The sequence below is a fragment of the Talpa occidentalis genome, unplaced genomic scaffold, assembly GCF_014898055.3.
Source record: "Talpa occidentalis isolate TD23 unplaced genomic scaffold, MPIMG_talOcc4v2.1 talOcc4.8, whole genome shotgun sequence".
In the NCBI taxonomy this organism is placed as follows: Eukaryota; Metazoa; Chordata; class Mammalia; order Eulipotyphla; family Talpidae; genus Talpa; species Talpa occidentalis.
Window position 1 is genome coordinate 5,600,939 of NW_023605194.1, and position 19,359 is coordinate 5,620,297.

The following is a 19,359-nucleotide window of genomic DNA, read 5'->3' on the forward strand; positions in this document are numbered from 1 at the left end:
AAATTCAGAAGTGACAAAGTTGGCTCCTGGGAACTAACAGGAAGGGAGTGATGACCCAGGAGCACCTTGTGTGACAGGTTTTGAAAGAGGAGACAGGTGACTGGACCCCCTGCTGGGGCAGGTGCACCAGGGAGGCTCTCTGACCTCCCCGACCTGCTGCGTCAGAGAAAGGGGAAGGGAGTCTGTGTGTGTGATTTCACCAAAAACCTACTCGAGCCCTTGGTTAGCTTGGTTCATTTTCATAAATCGGGGTAAAGCTATATATAGTGGGTTCACCCTTCTTAGCTAGAGTTCCATGAATTCTGATACAGTCACGTGACTACCACCAGTACCCAGAAACAGAACATTCTCGTGACCCCAGAAAACCCTCCCTGGCCCCAGGCAGCAATCCCCTCCCCAGCACGCAGTCCCTGCACTACGATCTCCAGCCCTCAGGAGATGCCTTTCCAGAACATCCCACACATGCAGGCACAGACGCAGCTGCTGAGCTGTGCCCTTTGTACCTGGCACCTGCCTGTAAGATCCACAGTCACATGTGGCTGTCTTGAGACTGGGCTGTCTTGAGACTGGGCTGATGGGCAATCTCTGGGTAGCACAAGCCTACTCGAGCCATCCCAGCCCCCTGGGCAGTGCCCATTGCACACCCAGGGCCCCCCGCGGCTGTGACATGGTCCCTTGAGAACAGGGATGTTGCAGCTGCGTGTCAGCGAGTTCCTCCTGTGAGCAGCACTGCCAGGCACACGGCAGTTTGTTTATCACTCACCAGTGAACGGGCATTCGGGAGGTTTCTATTTAAGGGGCAGTTATGAAGAAAGCTGCTATAAACACCCGGGCTTTTCAATGGCTCTGTATTTTCATCTTTCGTGGATAAATACCTAAGTGGGTTCTCTGGGTCATGTGGCAGATGGAATTTTAACTTTGTAAGAACCTAAAGGGCAGCATATTTAAGGAGACTGATTTTACTTTTCTTTAGTGCATTTTTCCAAAGCACCTCCTGTGTCCCCAGCACCGCGCATGCTCACGCTGCCTCGCCCCAGAGAGCAGGCTGCCCGCACCCTTCCGCCCGAGCACGAGGCCCCGGCTTGCAGCGGACCAGGCCCTGCTGAACCTGGGAGAGGTGGGGTCACCCCCCCTGCTCTACCTGAGGGGCTCCAGGTAATGACCCTTCTCAGGACCAACAGTTGCAGGGAGATTTCAGGAGACAATGGGCGGGAAATAGCTGACTGTGCCGTGGAGACTTTCCAGATAAGATGGGCCGAGGGCCACCTGCACCCCCACCTCTGTGCCCAGGGACACAGAGGTTCCTGATTCCTCTGATACAGCTGTAGCAACAGGGACGTCTGCTGAGAAACGTGCCCTTGGGTGGCTTCATCACGGTGCCGAGGTCACAGAGTGTCAGCGAGTCGCACTGGCGCGTGAGCCCTCCACGGAGGCAGCCACAGGGGGCCCTGGGTGGCTGACGTGACGCTGCAGTGCGTGGCTGAGCTCAAGGGCATTCTGATTTGGCAGTGGGGGGTCATCCCCTAGCTCACTCTTCCCTCGGCTTAGCTGTTGCACCTCTGTCCCCTCACCCCAGGGAGCGGGACCACCCCAGGGAGAGGGACCACCTCAGAGAGTGGGAGTCCTGTCAGTCCATGGGCTTCTCCTTCTTGACACACCCACTTCTACTTAGTCCTTCACAGCAAAATACTGTCCAAGGGCCTCCCTGGTGGCGTAAGGGGTTAAGCACCGCACTATGAAGCAATCTATAGCCTCTGCAGCACGAGTTTGATCCACGGCCGGCCAGGGAGCAACCCACATGGCGCAGCAGACCTCTCCTGACTCGCCCCCTGCTCCCCTCCGCAGTGTACTTTGGTTAGTCTGCCTGTTCTGTTCCCCACTGTCTCTGGTGAATCCTCTCACCCCCTGCATCTCTGGCCTGTACCCCAGCTCTTGTATGCATAAATAGATAAATCTTTAAAAAAAAATGCTGTCCAAGAACCCTCTTTAGGAGACTGTCATTGCCAAGCAAAATGGCCTAGAATGAGAACAAATGCGTGTGCAGAAGTGAGCCCTGCATCCTTGCTGTGACAGGGGGTGTCACATGTCAACTCCCCTGGCCCGCATACCCAGTATCTGTTCCTACCGCAGGCACGAGTGTTGCTGTGAAGGTGTATTTTGTGCGAGATGGACACTCACATCCGTAGACTGAGTAAAGCAGGCCCCACCCCATGGGTGGCTGGCGAGCAGGGGTCCACCTCAGCTCAGCCACAGCCCAGTGACCACAGACAAGGCACCACAGGCCCAAAGGGCCAACACCAGCTCGGTGTCAGCCTGCAGGCAGCTGGCCCCGGCCTGGGCAGAGACCACGCGGCCAGCCTCCCGGGGCACTGGCAGTGGCAGCGGAGGGCACAGTACCTGCACACGTTCTTGAGCAGACCCTGGGAGGAGGGAGCGGAAGAGTCTACTCCATCACCGGCTGGGGCAGGAGGCAAAGTCGCATGTTCTGAGGCTGGGCGAGCGCGGTCCACATGGGCAGCAGCCGGGGAGGCGCTGGGGACACAAAGGGGACATTATTCCCAGGGGAACTCAGCTCCTTAATGGCACATTGCTCAGGGCCCCTTGCCCCACCCAACCATCCCCACCAACATGCAATGGGCTATTTAAAGACCCAGCACCCTCCTCCTCAGGGCTCCCCACCCCACCCCGGGCCTCGCATGGACCGGTGGAGGCCCGACCTCCACCGCAGCAGCCCGGGCTGGGCCCCGAGTCCTCCCCCCACAGGCAGCAGCAGAGCCCGGGGTTTTTGGATGGAGGCAGCTGACGTGTTCAGGCCACTCTTAACTGTCTTGTGTGATTTTTGCCTCGGAAAGGGGACTTTTATATGATTATTGCTAATAATTTATCCACAGGCAATGCAGCAGTATGAGCTTTGCAAGCTCCCCCAAAATTCCAAGGTGGAGAAAAATCCAGATGAAAGGCTGGCGGGTCATTAGGAACCAGGGATATATTGGGGCCCTTCCCCACTCCCCGTCCCACAGAGGGGCCTTCTGTGGGTGAGTGCCCCCTGCTGGACAGACTGGGAAGTGCCCTGAGATCAGGGCGAGGCCCTGGCGGGAGGCCCTCCCCACTGGGACCTGCTGAACACCGCAAGGCCAAGCTGCAACCGTGATGGCTCTACCCCGGGCTCCACAGAAATGGGGAGAAAAACAGGCCAGAGAGTAACGACTGGGCAGGACACAGAGAGCAGAGGATGGAGGAGGGCAGGGGAGGGCAGATGCAGCCGGAGCGAGGGAGCCGCAGCGGGAGCCCGGCCTCGCTGTCCAAATGGTGACCGTGACAACTTGGACAGTGGCCGAAATAATTTGTTTTGTGACGGAATGACTCCAAATGACTCATGCAGGCTACCCACAGTGTTTGAGCTCCCGAGACAGCCGTTTTCACACGTTGGAGGCCTACATTTTATTCATATTCATAAGCAGTGAACAGGCCGTTTACGAATACAAACTCCTCGTCTAAAATTTAGCTTTCTCAGGAAATCACCCTGGCCATGCTCCTCCTGTGCCCCCGCACACCCCAGAAGGTTTTATTTAGTTCCATGCAAATTGAGGAAAGTTGCTGAAGTTTGAAGTTCCGCCACTTGAAGGACGTTCTACCCAAGCGCAAGGGGAGGTTTTGTGTCTTTGAAAACACTGGCAGAGGGCAGGGAGGCGGGGCCCTGTGTGGCCTCGGAACAAGGCCAGCCTGGCAGGTGAGGGACAGCAAGAACCACACTCACCCCCTGAGGACACTCCTAGGCCACTCGACTGCCCCAGCCCCTGGGGCTCCGGCCCCAGGGTCCTGCCTGGAGTCCGGCCTCCACAGCCTGGTCCAGCCTGGAGTCCAGGCCTCCACGAAGCCTCCTCAAAGCCACGCCTGCTCCTAACAACCTTCCCTATATCACCCTGACCTCCCAGGCCACACCCTTCCTGCACTGGCTGGTCCCCAACTGCCATTGCACCAAACAAATGACTCAAGAGCTCTTTTAAGAAAGGCGCTCCCTCCCTCCTGGCCTCCGGCCTGCTGCTGGCCCATCCCCAGAGGCCCCAGGGGTCAGGTCCCAGGGAAACACTCAGTGACTCACGCCCAAGCGCTGACAGGCAGGCACCCACAGATACCTCCAGCCCCAGATAAAAGCTCTCTCTTCCCTCCTAACCCTCCTCCTCCCCCAAACTTCCCCAGCATGGCTAGTGGGGCCACCTAGCCCCGGAATCGGAATCGGGGATTGTCTGTGACTTCCTGCTAACTCACCTCCAGCCCCCACCTCCCATCATCACCCCTTCCTGCTGAGTCATCCCCACTCCTGGAAGGCGTCCTCCCTGGCCATCTCTGCACGCCCAGGCCTGCCATGTCCCTGAGCAGGGCTCCGGCCTGCTGGCTGTCCTGTCTGCCTCCCAGAGCCCTCATGATCGTCCCCCACCCCCCACAGCCACAGAAAGACCCAGCTCTGGTTTGATCAGCCCTTCCCTTGCCCAAGGCCTCCCCAGCTGCTACAGCCTTTGGAGGCCAAGAGGGAAACTCCCTGGCCTCACACACTGGCCCCCAGGATGCATCTCTGTTCCCTCCCAATTTGTCCTCACCTTCCTCTCCCTGCCTGAATCACAGCCAGCCTCCCCAAGACTCCAGGTGCACTTTTTCTTGCCTCTGTGTATTTATCCAAGCAGATCTACCCCCTCCCTCAGACCTTCTGATTATTCCTTAGGTGCCACCTGACAAGGACGCCCCATTGGGGTAACCATGCTCCCCTGGGCTGGGGTCTGACCTCTGAGGACCCTGTTTTCTGCTAACATGTCCTCTCCAGAGGCCCAGCCGAGGCATCTCTCCAGCCCCACACAGAGCCTGGCCACAGAGTTGGTCCTCACTCGGAATCGCAGAGTGCAACCACCTGAGGCAGGACCAGCAGAATAATTTGCCTGCAATCAGAATGCAAAAGAATGCAAAGTGAAAACGCAAGGCCCGGTGCACCCAAAGTATCAAGCATTTCAAGTCAGCAACAGCAGAACATTGAGCCAAGCACAGGGAGCATCTGAAGGCACTGCCCTGGCCATGTGCCCATGAGCCAGCCTGGTTCTAGACCCCAAGGAGCTGCTCAGCTGGGGCCCCTCAATGCCCTGAGCTGCCAGAATGCAGGGTGGCCCAAGCAGAGCAGAGGAGCTGGGAGGAGCAGGGAGGTACGGGGAGCAGCAGGGAGGACGGCTCAGCCTCTCTGTCAGCTCCTATCTCTGCTCAAGTCTCCACGACCAGAGGCCGCTGGTCTTAGGAGCAGCCTCAGGAGGAGGGCCCTTCCCAAGACTGGGGTGACCTGCAGCCTCAGCAGGAAACCAGCACAGAGATGGTGTCCGCCCAGCCCATTCTACAAAGATGCTCTGCCCGTGATCTCCCCTGGAAAATGGGGGGTGGGGGGGACAGTAACGGCTTTCCTAGCTGTGAAAGTCCACGATCTCCTTTCTCATTTATCTCACCATCATCGTTTCCGAAGCCTTACTGGAAAAACAAAGAAACTGGACTCAAGCTTTGGAAGATGAAGGAAATGTTGATGTAACTTAAGCTGTTTTTTAAAAAAGAAGTTGACAAAAAGAGGACACATAAAACCACAGCACTTGAAGCGGACAGCCATGACTTATTGATGAAGGCATTCTGTCTTGCCAGGCGCAGCTGGACAGGCCCTCGGAATCCTTCTCGACACAGGTCCCTCGGGTACCACTGCTAATGGTCCGAGTTTGCCATCCCTGATTCAGTACCTCGCCAAGGTCCCGTGAACAACGACAGGCTCCACTACCCACTCGGATGCAGCCTCCACCCCCAGGACCTGAGGACACAGACGCAACCTGCCCCGCGCCCAGCCTTACGGTCCCGCTGTCGGGAGACGCTGTCAGCGATCGGAGCCTTTTGATTCCCTGTTGGGGGCTTTTGAGTGTTTCTTGGCAGATCCGCACTGAACTGATAGCAAATTTCATTTCAGAAATCAGCTGGAGTTGCCAAGTTAAGCCCCTGTCCAAGGACAAACAGCAGAGTGACCCCAGCTGTCACGGGGGTTGATAAGGGCCCCAAGATACAGCCCAGCAAATCACATTCTGTCGGGTCAGATGGGCGACAGCCCCTTATCTCCCATTTCATAGCACCATCTGGAAGGTATTAGCACACAGCCCTGCCTCGCTGGTCTCTTGATTTTTTCTTCTTGAATCCCCAAGGGCTCACGATCATGTAATAGAGCAAGGCTAAGGCCAAAGGCTTGGCTCGGGCGGAAAGTGAGATGTAAGGCAGAGAAAGGAAAGTGCTTTGAAATTGCTGCTTTGGACAGCTAAGCTTGGTCGATCGGAGCACTGGACCATCAGCTCGGAGGCCTGGATTTGCTAAAACGAGCCTCAGATAGAAAATATGACACGCACCTCGGAGAGGCAGCCACCACAAAGCAGCCAAGGCAGAACCAGAAGGTGCCCCGAGACGCTTGCAAGTGGGCTGAAGACTCCACGGTGGGTACACGGAGACACAGGCATGGCTCAGAGATGCCCAGGTCTGCTTCCAGACCACGCCAGAGAGCTGACATTGCAACACATGCATTTGCTGGTCTCCCAGGATATAACAAAATAATAGTTACACTATAGTCTATTAAGTGTGCAATATAGCATTACATATTTAAAAAATGTACATCATATTCAATTAAAATGTGATTTACAAACACAGAAAAAATGCTAACCATCCTCTGAGCCCTCAGTGGGTTTAATCTGTGCTGGGGGTGGGGGGGTCCTACCTCTGTGTGGCTGATCAAGCTGGGGGGGCATGAAGGCTCGGGTGCTCCACAATTTTTTTTTTTTTTATAGATGCATGTTTTATTTATTTATTTTATTTGTTTTTGTTTTGCTTGTTTTGTTTATACATGCACTGGGTACAGTCAGAAGCGCAGGAGGGTGAGAGAATTCACCAGAGCCAGAGTGGGGAGCAGAGCAGGCAGAAGGACCGAAGTACACTGCTGAGGGGAGCAGCGGGCGGCAGGAGAGGTCTGCGCGCCATGTGGGACCCTCCTCCGGTGGCTGGGGAGCAGCCGGGGATCGAACCGGCGCTGTAGAGACTGCGGGCAGCTTCGCAACCCAGCGCTCAACCGCTGCGCCACCGGGGAGGCCCGCTCCACAATTTCTTAAAACAAGACAAGAAGGAAATCCGCCTCCCTGATGGACTCTTCTTTCACAAAAGATTTCTCTGCAGCGCGTGATGCTGTCTGACAGCATTTTACCCTCAGCAGAACGTCTTTCAAAGCTGGAGTGAGTCCTCCCAGACCCTGCCGCCTCTGGATCAGCTACATTCACGTGATCTTCTGAGCCCCGTGGTCGGCCAGAGCAGTGAGCACACACAGCTCCCACTGATCGTTTGCCTTTTTAAGTGGGCACAGTGCAAGGGCGAGAGCAACAGCAAGGACCACGGAGCAAACAGGTAAATAGTGAATTACCACAATGTGACAGGGAAAGAAGACAAGCTGTTGGCAAAACAGCCTGGTAGATTCGCTCCCTGCAAGGCTGCCTTAAACCTCCCATTTGTAAGGAGACACAGAATCTGTGAAGTGCAATAAAACGAGGCCTGCTTCGTATTACACCAGCCCAGGAATCACAGCAGCACGTGAACACCAGCCGGCTGAGTGGCGAGTGTTGACAGCCCCAGCGCTCTGGCCTCCAGACGCCCCTCGAGGACTCGCTCCACAGTTAACCCTGCACGGACCTGCGGCTCCTTCCCAGCACATGCTCACCCTCTTTCCCAGCACAGAGCCTGTCTGTGCTCTGAAGAGAGAAACTGCTTTCAAGCTTGTCCCAAGCAAAACTTAATCAGGAAGGAAAACATTTACTAAAGGAAAAGCCCGAAACACCGTCCCAACACTACACAGGAGCCTTGGCCTGGGCCGATCATCCAGGGGACTCCTTCCCACCGCCAGCTCCGGCAGGCCTGGGCGCCTCCTCCTGGGCGCAGGACGCCATCCGGGCCCCCACACCCCACGGGCTGACAGAGATGGGGGTATGAGGGCAGAAGGAAATTTACGTCAGCTAGTCAAGGCCACTTTTCAGAAAGTCAAATCTACCCACAGATAAAGCAGCTCAAGAGCCATGCAAAACCAAAAGGAGGACACAAGCCTGTGTGACTCTGAATCCTGTGAAAATGCCAGCGTTTCACACCTGCCAGCGGGCGATTCAGGGGCTCCAGCCTCACGGCAGTCGGCTACTCCAACTGCAACACCGAGGGCGGGACAGACACAGGCGCGCTCCCTGCTCTGCTCAGGGCACTGGTTCCTGAACTTGCACCTCTAACAGGTGCCTTTAATACGGTGCGAAGGAAGTCTGTTATTTGGAGAGGATTTCCAGAGGTCCCTTTTTGAAATTAAAAAAATAACTCCTTCACATTCTCACGCCATTGCTCCCGGTGAGGCGCAGCTGGCCCCTGTCCCGCCTGGAGGACTTCTGTGTTCACTCGGGACTCCAGGAGACCGCAAGGGAACACACCCCTAGAAAGGCCTGTGTGGGGTACCTTTTGGCGTCCCCTCAGATCCTTCCTAAGACCTCAAGAGGCGGCTCCACCCTGGGGAGATGGGCCACCCCAGGGTGGGGTGTGGACCTGAAGGCCGGGGAGGGCGCTGGGTCCCACCACCAGCCCCAGGCCCCCCACCCCACCCCGAAGCTGTCAGATCTGTGGAGACCTGGCGGCTGACATGGCAGGGATGCGGAGAGGGGCTAAGAGGGGGCCTTCCAGGTCTTAGGGCAGCTGGCTGGGTGGCGTCATCTGTTCCAGGTGAACAGGGGAGAGGGAGGCCAACGCCCAGGCTCAGGAATAGTCCTTAGAGCTGCCAACCTATTTTGTTCATTTTGATGCAGACTCTCAGCAGGACCCTCCAGAGGGAAGCGGCTGGCGCAGTTCCAGGTGTGGTCCACAGAGGGTGCAGGTCCAGGGCAGGCAAGGACGGCTCGGGGCCCTGGAGGGAGCCAGGAACCTTCAAGGCAATATGAGTCATTCTGCTTCTGATCCAATAATACAAGTCAAGGCTTGTGTTGTGAAAGTCCCGACCAGCGGGTCTCAGCTAGAGGTGATCCCTTGTCCCCAAGGGGACACTTGGCAATGTCTGGGCAAATTTTTGGTGTCGCAACTGAAGGGGGCAGGTGCTCCGGGCTTCTAGGGGGCAGAGGCCAGGGAGGCTGCCACGCCTCTTCCAATGCATGGGACCGCCGTGCCCACAGCAAAAGATGACCTGGTCTCAAATAAAAAGGGTCAAGGTCAAGAAGCCCTGGCTTTGAGTTGGTTTTATTTTCTAATCCTTCACTTCATGGTATTTTCAAAAATTCTGATCCACAGTGAGTAGAAATGAAAGAAACACAAGTCCTGCCCTCACCGAGACGCTCTGTGCTGGACAACGGCCCGGAGCAGGCGGCCGTGGGTGCGGCGAGGGACGCGGTCACACCACGCCTTCTCCGGGGAGGAAGGTGACTAGGGAAGACCAGGGAGGGAGAGCAGACAGGAGCCAGGCCGAGGGGTTGGTGCTTGCTCCTGGCCCCAAGAATCAGCCCAAGGTTTGTATGGCGCGTGTGACCAGATGAAAGAGGCCGGCGCCCAGGGAGGATTTCCCGAAACTGCGCTCTAAATACGGTCACCCAGCACCAGCCTGTGCCCACGCTCGACCGCTTATTCCCACGGGTCTTGTGACGCTTCCTCCTTCTTCCTCCACGGTCCCACCCGCCATTCCAAATTGCCCAGAACATGATCAGTTTTATGACCATCCCCAAGGAGTCAGAGGGAACTCGGGTAAGACGAAACCAGGAGGGAGTGAGCTGGAGGAAGGAGGCGGGAGGGTCCCTGGAGGTCTTTGTTGGGTCAGGACTGGAGCCTCCTTAACTACAGGCGGTATCAATTTTCCAAAGTCATAAAACCTGAGCAGAAAATCAGAGCCCCAGAGTTTTGGCAACATGCATTGAGAGTCTCAAGACTGTCAACACGGCCATTCCACTTTCCAGAATGTATTCTGAGTTGATGAGCAAAAGTGCTGACCGCGCTGTGATTGTAACAGCAGAGCAACTAGAAACTCCCTGACATCCTGCAGGGGGGTGGCTTGTCGCAGCAGGGCCGCACCTGTCCAAAAACTAAGGTAACAGTCTCCAGGTGTGCGGGTGTGAAAATGTCCGTCATCAGCTGAAACTGGCCTAAAAATGACTGAGAGTGCAATGCAGATTTTTGTGCATGTGTTTTTCTTTTTTTAAAAGATTTATTTATTCATTTACACAAGAACCGGGGTACAGGCCAGATGTGCGGGAGGGTGAGAGGATTCACCAGAGACAGAACAGGGAACAGAACAGACAGACTGACGAAATACACTGCTGAGGGGAGCAGCGGGTGCAGCAGGAGAGGTCTGCCTCGCCATGTGGGACCCTCGCGGCCGGCCGGAATCAAACCCGGGCTGCAGAGGCTGCCGACAGCTTCACAGCGCTGCGCTCAACTGCCTGCGCCACCAGGGGAGGCCCACATGCGTGTTTTGATATAGCTGTGTTCGTGTATATATAAACACACACCCAAGCACACATGCACACTCGCACACACAGCAAGCAACAGTGAACAAGACCCGAGCAAGGTAGGAGACACCCCAGAGTATTAACAGTAAATCTTTCAGTGGTAAAAGGATGAATGTTTTCTCGTCTTTGTTCAACTTGTCTCTATTTTCTAGCTCTATGCTGAGCGCATACTGCTTTTATAAACCACATTAAGTAAGAAAACATATCTAAGGAAAATGGTAAGTGCCAGGGAACAATTTCAGTTCCTAACTCAGTGAGTTTTCGGAGACAATGGGGGATGGCACCTCCCCTGTGTAGTCACACTTTCCACCATGGGCTCCAGCCCTGCCGGCCTCATCCCCCGGCAGAAGCAGCCACTGGGGCACCACTGGGGAAAACCGAGGTGCTGTGGAGAATCTTCCAGGTGACAGATATCTGCCCGCATATACTACAGGATGGCATTTTGATGTAGCTCTGTGGGATGGAATTATTTCACAAAATCAGGCACTTCCCTAACTGCTTCAGCACAGAGAACCTGGAGCAGAACCGGATGCTTTCTCAATGACACACGCTCAGCCTCTCGAGCGGCTGTGATGTAGGTGAGGAAGTATGTGACTGAGAAAACAACTGTGAATGAAGTAAGAGGGCTCGATACAGGCTGCCCCACCTTGGGGAGCTCCTCTGAGCTCCAGACTCATTGTCTATAAAGGGAGACACTGGACTCCAGGGTCACACAAGGTCAAGACCAGTCTTGTCCGCACTGGCGAACTGTCAGCGGCCACCCTTGCCACCAAAGAATCACGCCTTCATTCTTACTCTCCACTTCTAATATACAGACCCAGCACCTCCCTGGCGGTGCAAGGGGTTAAGTCTCAGCACTATCAAGCTATCCACAGCCACTGCAGCACGAGTTCGATCCCCGCCAGGGAGCTACCCACATGGCGCAGCAGACCTCTCCTGTCTCACCCGCTGCTCCCCTCAGCAGTGTATTTCAGTCAGTCTGCCTGTTCTGCTCCCCACTCTGTCTCTGGTGAATCCTCTCACACCCCACACCTCTTGCCTGTACCCCAGTACTTGTATGCATAAATAAATAAATCTTTAAATAATAATAATAATAATAATAAAATACAGACCTAGAAACATGGCCAAAGGTGTCAGCAGAGTGCAGAAATCAAGAGCTGACACGCTCTGGGTCAAAGTTTATAAACCTCTCATGTAACATAATTATAACAATTTTAAATACCCATGTACTTGTGTATATACATACACATTTAGATTGAACCATATAAAATTGCTAAAAAATTTGGGCAAATTCTCCTGGCACCATCACCTCCGGGCCTCCCTGTCTTACTTCCTCCCAAGTTACGTTCCCAGTGGCCAAGGATGGGGGGAGCTGATTCTGGGTAAGGGGAGCAATTCTTCTGCAACGGCTCTTCTTCGACTAACTGGAAGAGGCTATAAATGGCTTCTAAATTCTATGTGTGCTGGTGATGGGACTAGCGTGACTGAAATATTTTACAGCGGGCAAAAAATTTGTGAGCGATTTTAACCACCAGCTGCTGCCATCAGCTGCCGGGGCCAGCCCACTATAAATTTAGTCAGGCCAGCAGAGGGGTGATTTTCCACTGGAATGTCGGGGAGGGAAGCATGTATCAACAAATGCTTCTCCCAGAGTCATGAGTTACCTCCCCCTTCAGAGGCCGGGCAGAGAGGGCTCTGCTCCGAAGAGGAAGATGTTCACATTCATTGAGAAAAGCCAACACCTCAGGTTCCACACGAGGGACCTGGGTGCCACACAAGCCAGTGGCACGAGGGAGAATGGAATGGGGTTAATTAGTGGTGGCAGTGGGGATGGAGATGATGATGGGGGGAGGAGGTGAGGGTGATGATGGCGGGGGAGGAGGTGAGGGTGATGATGATGGGGGAGGAGGTGAGGGTGATGATGAGGGTGATGATGGGGGGAGGAGGTGAGGGTGATGATGGGGGGAAGAGGTGAGGGTGATGATGGGGGAGGAGGTGAGGGTGATGATGGCAGGGGAGGAGGTGAGGGTGATGATGGCAGGGGAGGAGGTGAGGGTGATGATGGTGGGGGAGGAGGTGAGAGTGATGATGGGGGGGAGGAGGTGAGGGTGATGATGGTGGGGGAGGAGGTGAGAGTGATGATGGGGGGAGGAGGTGAGGGTGATGATGATGGGGGAGGAGGTGAGAGTGATGATGGGGAGGAGGTGAGGGTGATGATGGGGGAGGAGGTGAGAGTGATGATGGGGGGAGGAGGTGAGGGTGATGATGATGGGGGAGGAGGTGAGGGTGATGATGGTGGGGGAGGAGGTGAGGATGATGATGGGGGAGGAGGTGAGGGTGATGATGATGGGGGGAGGAGGTGAAGGTGATGATGATGGGGGGAGGAGGTGAGGGTGATGATGATGGGGGGAGGAGGTGAGGATGATGATGGGGGAGGAGGTGAGGGTGATGGTGGGGGAGGAGGTGAGGGTGATGATGATGGGGGGAGGAGGTGAGGATGATGATGGGGGAGGAGGTGAGGGTGATGATGGGGGGAGGAGGTGAGGGTGATGATGGGGGAGGAGGTGAGGGTGATGATGGGGGTGGAGGTGAGGGTGATGATGGGGGAGGAGGTGAGGGTGATGGTGGGGGAGGAGGTGAGGGTGATGATGGGGGGAGGAGGTGAGGGTGATGGTGGGGGAGGAGGTGAGGGTGATGATGAGGGTGATGATGGGGGAGGAGGTGGGGGTGATGATGGGGGAGGAGGTGAGGGTGATGATGGGGGAGGAGGTGAGGGTGATGATGGGGGAGGAGGTGAGGGTGATGATGATGGGGAGGAGGTGAGGGTGATGATGCGGGAGGAGGTGAGGGTGATGGTGGGGGAGGAGGTGAGGGTGATGATGGGGAGGAGGTGAGGGTGATGGTGGGGGAGGAGGTGAGGGTGATGATGGGGGAGGAGGTGAGGGTGATGGTGGGGAGGAGGTGAGGGTGATGGTGGGGGAGGAGGTGAGGGTGATGATGGGGGAGGAGGTGAGGGTGATGATGGGGGAGGAGGTGAGGGTGATGGAGGGGGAGGAGGTGAGGGTGATGATGGGGGGAGGAGGTGAGGGTGATGGTGGGGGAGGAGGTGAGGGTGATGATGGGGGAGGAGGTGAGGGTGATGATGGTGGGGGAGGAGGTGGGGGTGATGATGGGGGAGGAGGTGAGGGTGATGATGGGGGGAGGAAGTGAGGGTGATGATGGGGGAGGAGGTGAGGGTGATGATGGGGGAGGAGGTGAGGGTGATGATGGGGGAGGAGGTGAGGGTGGTGATGGGGAGGAGGTGAGGGTGATGATGGGGGAGGAGGTGAGGGTGATGATGGGGGAGGAGGTGTGGGTGGTGATGGAGGAGGTGATGAGGGCTTTGGTGGAGTGGAGGGGGCAGGAGGAAACTCTGGGGTATGGTTCGCTATGGTTATGGTTATGGTGGTGATGGTTTAATAGGCATATGCCTAACCCCAACTTGATTAAGTTACATATATTAAATAGCTATTGCTTTTTACATGTCGATCACATCTCAATGAAGCAGCTTACGAGAGAGCTACATCCCCAGGGTCACATGCTCCGGGGCTGACAGGCTCCTCCAGACAAGGCACTTGAAGGTGTGAGCAAGAGCTGGGAAGGTGGCGCTGACCCAGGCTCCTGCCGGGCTGGGGTGGCCCGTGAGCCGACGGAGGCGAGCAGAGCGCTTCAGGAGACAAACATGCGCAAAGGGCTTTCCAGGTTGGGGGAAAAAGAGCCCCTCTCTCCCCGATGGTTTGGCGGGAAAACCATTAGTCTCCCACGCCCTTCCCTTGGACAGGGCAAGGGAGGGGCTGGGGAGGAGACAGGGCTGCAGTGGCGCAAAGGAGGGACTGGTGTCGAGAAAACCATTACCTGCCGGGAGATGAGCAGAAACAAGAACCCTCTACCAAGGGCAGTGGAGCCAGGTTCTCACAGGCAGAGAAGAATCTGCGTAACTGAAAGGTGTGCGGGCTGCAAAGAACTAACAGGGGTGGATGCAATCCCAGGCATCAGATGAATGCAGAGCTGGACCAAGGGTCGAGGGCGCAGACACCCCTCACTTCCCAGCTCTGTCTGCTGAGCGGGTCATGTCAAAAGCACCTAAGAACCACCTCGAAGGGGCTGTCACAGGCCAAATCTGGGACTATCTGGGCATTAAAAAAATGTAGCTACCGGGGCCTCCCTGATAGCCTAGGGCTTAAGTCTCAACACTATCACCACTGTGGCCCGAGTTCCATCCCCAGCCGGGAGCTACCCATGGCGCCGCAGACCTCTCCTGTCTCCCCGCTGCTCCCCTTGGCAGTGTATTTCAGTCAGTCTGCCTGTTCTGTTCCCCACTCTGTCTCCCGTGAGTCCACTCACCCCCCACCCCCAGCACCTCTGGCTTATACCCCAGCATAAATAAATTGCTTAAAAATGTAGCTACTAATGCATTATAAACCCACTGAATAAAATCATAAAAAAAAGAACAGATCCACATCCATATAAATGGTGAACACACTGTGAAAGCTTTGGGAAGCCCCTCCCTGGTCCAGCAGGCAAGAGCAAAGCACCTGCTTATACTTGAAGCAAAGCAGCCGGGCAAAAGGCTGCTGCTGCAGGTGAAAACCAGCTCTCCCACCCCCATAAAGATCCAGGAGCTGGATAAAGAAGATTTAAACAATGGGTACCAGCCTGTGCCTCTCCACGGGCCTTCTTCGGAAGGAGATAAAGCCCAGCACAGCCTTCCTCCCACAGACAGCATCAGCATAGCTTCAGGTCAAAATACAGTAGAGCCACAAGTCCCCTCCCCTGTGAAGAATGATTGCGTTTGTTACGGAGACGGGAGGGGGGTGCAGCAGCACTGGGGCGCTGGTGGAGGACAGTGGAGCATGTGCACAGAGTGGGGTGTGAGGTCGCGCTCCCCAAATGATATAATTCCGTAAAGGATTGACAAGTCAAGAAAATTTTGAGAAAACATAACAAAGACTATGAAGAGATTATCGCCTCACACCTATTAGAATGACTGTTATTATAAAAATAATTACAAGCGCAGGCAAGCAAGGGGAGAAAAGGGCACAGTGCGCTTGCTGCTGGGAATGTAAATTGGTGCCGCGAGCACAGAAAACAAGATGGAGTCTCCTCGAACAATTGAAAATAAAACTAACATATGATCCATCAAATATATATATATATATATTATATTTTTTACATCGGTGACTCACTGTTCCTATCTATATGAGCGAAACTCCAATGTGTGTCTACTGGAACAGCCCTCACAGTAGAGCTGCAGATGGGTCCCCAGGTTTGAATCCCCGCGCGGACGATCTGATAACTCTTTGTGTGACCATCACGGACTTACCCCAGTTAGCAGCTATGAAGACAGGCACTGGTGCATAGATGAGGGAGAAAACTCCTCCTTAGAGTGTAGTGCCAGCGAGGCAAGGTGAGAGGAGTGAGGAAACCCCCACGTCAGAGCCACAGCTCGGTAGGGGCCTTGGGGGACAGTGTGTGACTCGAGCAGCACCCCAGTGGAGTGGGCACACGCCCGACAGTGGGGCCGGGACCAGCCTAGGGGAAGCCTCGAAGGTCAGGCCCAGAATCTGCTGTCTGGAGAGCGATGGGGGGTCGTCAGAACTATGAACAGAGGAACGACAGAAGGTTCTGGAGACATCGCTTGTGCCAGAGAGGAGGATGAGCAGAGGGTCAGGGCCAGAGCGCGTGGGACAGAATCTGAGCATTTACAGAGGAGCCGGGTGGGTGCACAGGGGCTCAGCTCCCCACCCAGCTCCAGCGTGGGAGGGAAGGGGACAGGGCCGTTGAGGATGATGTGAGTTTTAGGATCTAGTTGGCTGGAGAGCTGAATTATGAGCTGCACAGCTCACACATGACACCTCAGACGACCTCCCGCTCTATTTTTGACTGAATATTTCCCTTTCAGCGAAGTCCGTTGTTCCGTTTATGAGTTTACATCATTTTAAGTAACAATACCAGTGAGTCCGGGCTTTAACAAGCTTTACTTTTTCCTAATAGAGTGAGGAACAGATTACTCTGAAATTCTCCAGGAGATCCCCCAGCTCAGGCAAAGCCCCCGGGAACCATGCACCCCACTTTGCAAAGCTAGCACAGCCCCACCAGCCCTGCGAAGAGAGTCCGCATGCTCACATCTGCACCCCCTTTTTTTCCCATAGAAAAGCTCCGTCTGTCATAAATCAGCAAAATGGAATCTTTTGAGGCCTCACATCTCCATGTGCTGCTGATCGACTGCAGCTGGGCATGACCCCGCTGGCAGAGGTTAGAAGCAGAGCAAGTAACATATGGGGCACACGTCCCCTCCTCAGCTCCCCTGGCCTCCTGGGACCCAATCCTCATCCTCCGGGGTGCAGCACAGCTACACAGCAGGCCTTCAAATGATGTCATTTTGTTCAACGCTGTTTTGTTAAAACTTTGATGAGGGAAAAAATCAATTCCTGGCCAGGGTCACTGTCTGCCTACGTTCTTCCCACGCCTTTGTGAGTCTTCTCAGAGGACACTGGCTTCCTCCCACACCCAATGCCGTGCTGGGAGCTTCACTGGCCTGCCTCAATGGCCCCGGTCTGAGCGGGCGGGGTGTGAGACGCACAGACATGGAAGGGCGTCCTGTCCCGGGTGGGGCCAGCCCTGTCCACTGAGCTGCTGGGAGAAGCTCTGGTCACCCGTGACCCGGAACTGAATAAGCGGGTTGGCAAATGAATAAACGGATGAATACAATGTGAGTAGTGTTTCGAGTCTTTACTGAGAAGTCTGGTGATTGTTTTGGGACCAGAAATTCACTGCAGGAGCCAAGTCTTGTTTTTATTAATGTTCTTATCCTCACATCGGTTCTGTCACTGTCCTTTGACTTAAAGTTGCTGCTCTGGGCCTCCCTGGTGGTGCAAGGGGCTAAGTCTCAGCACTATGAAGCTATCCGCAGCCTCTGCAGCACGAGTTCGATCACCGCTGGCCAGGGAGCTACCCACATGGCGCAGCAGACCTCTCCTGTCTCACCCGCTGCTCCCCTCAGCAGTGTGTTTCAGTAGATCCACCTGTTCTGCTCCCCACTCTGTCTCTGGTGAATCCTCTCATCCCCGGCATCTCTGACCTATACCCCAGTTCTTATATGCATAAATAAATAAAATAAATCTTTAAAAAATAAAGAGGGCCTCCCCGGTGGTGCAGTGGGTTGAGCGCAGCTCTGTGAAGCTGTCTGCAGCCTCTGCAGCGCGGGTTCAATTCCTGGCCAGCCAGGGGGAGATGCCCACATGGCGCAGCAGACCTCTCCTGCCTCGCCCACTGCTCCCCTCAGCAGTGTCTTGGGTCCGTCTGCCTGTTCTGCTCCCTGCTCTGTCTCTGGTGAATCCTCTCACCCTCCTGAGCCTCTGGCCTGTACTCCAGTTCGTGTATAAATAAAAATAAATCTTTAAAAAAAAAAAAAAGAAAAAGTGTCCACTTCCAGAACCTACTGGCAACCTAACATGAGGACTCTCTCTACTGGAGTTCTTCTGCTCTTGGAGGTATGGCCACCGGGCCCCAGCTCCGTGCCCAACCAGGAAAATGATGTGGGATGAGGGTGGCCCAGCATCCGCGCGGGCAGGTACTGGACTTGGGCGGGGTGGCCACTCCCAGGAGCAGAGGAAGAAGGCGAGACCCTGCAGACTGATGGACCTGGCCAAGGTCTCAAGCATAGCATTTGTATTGTGGATGATAACATTTTAATCCATGCGACAAACTGTCAACATTTAAATAATAACAATAAAATTAATAAAAATAAAAGGTAATGGCAAAAGCAGGTAAATTGCTGGGGAGCTGTATCTGCCAGGCGTTGTGTGAACAGCTTTGCACACCTGGGCTCATCCAGCCTGAAGAGGGGGGAAGGGCAGCGGGATCCGACCTGGGCCCGAGCTGTCCCTGGGGTGCCCTGGGCTGGCCGGAGCTGCGAGCAGGAAGATGATACCCGCAGGCTCTGTGGGAAAGAGACCCTACAGCCCCTGTCAGGGAGAACAGAGAGAGCCTTTCCACTCCCAGGTAAAAGAGCCCAGAAATGTAAAGATTCAACCAATCAAAAAACTTTTTTTAAGTCATAGCTACTCATATTTGCATAGTTATCTTCGTGCTTTGCCAAATGCTGCCTTGTATGATTCTCCATCAGCCCCACGCAGATGGCAGACAGCTTAGTTGACAGGCCAGGCGACTGAGACTCCAGGAATTAAGTAACTTGGCAAAGAAACAGCAGCCGGAACCCAGGCTCCCCTGCCCACCCCGTCCCCGGGCAGGAGCCCACGCTGCTCCTGGGCCCTTCCTCTGAGGCTCCCGGTCAGGCCAGCCCTGGAGAGGCACCAGGCTGGAGGGGTGCTGGGCAGTGGGGAACAGGGAAAGGCGCTGCCCTAGTCCCCCCTAGATTCCCAGGCAGCTAAATGGATGAACGGAGGAATGAAGGAAGCAAGAGGCAGAGCCACGGGAGCAGGCCGACGGCAGGGAAGAGGCCCCCGGCCCCACGGGAGACGGGCCTCGGGGGATGTCCTACACAGAGTGAAAATGGACCATCTGCCAGTGTCGCTTGTGAGCTGTGCTTTTCATATTTGGGAACCACAGCTTTAAAGGTGGCAAACGTTTTAGGACACTGTGGGTAAGCCATGGTCTCACCTGCCCCCACCCCCCACGGTCCCGGAGGCAGAGTGGGGGTGGGGGAGGCAGCATCTGGGGCAAACCAGCTGAGCCTGAACTCCATGCCAGCGGTAAGAGCTGCTCAACTTTGTGGAAAGGCTCCAGAGCCTCAGTTTCCCCATCT

The 19,359-nt window shown here is 55.2% G+C and overlaps 1 protein-coding gene across 1 annotated transcript in view; it reads right to left on the reverse strand.

Annotated features, from left to right (window-relative positions):
* TACC2 (transforming acidic coiled-coil containing protein 2) overlaps positions 1-19,359 on the reverse strand; it is a 116,064-nt gene that overhangs the window by 75,201 nt on the left and 21,504 nt on the right. The window contains exon 2 of the mRNA XM_054690703.1: positions 2,398-2,532. The gene's annotated coding sequence lies outside the window, so the exon portion shown is untranslated. The remainder of the gene's footprint in view (positions 1-2,397; positions 2,533-19,359) is intronic.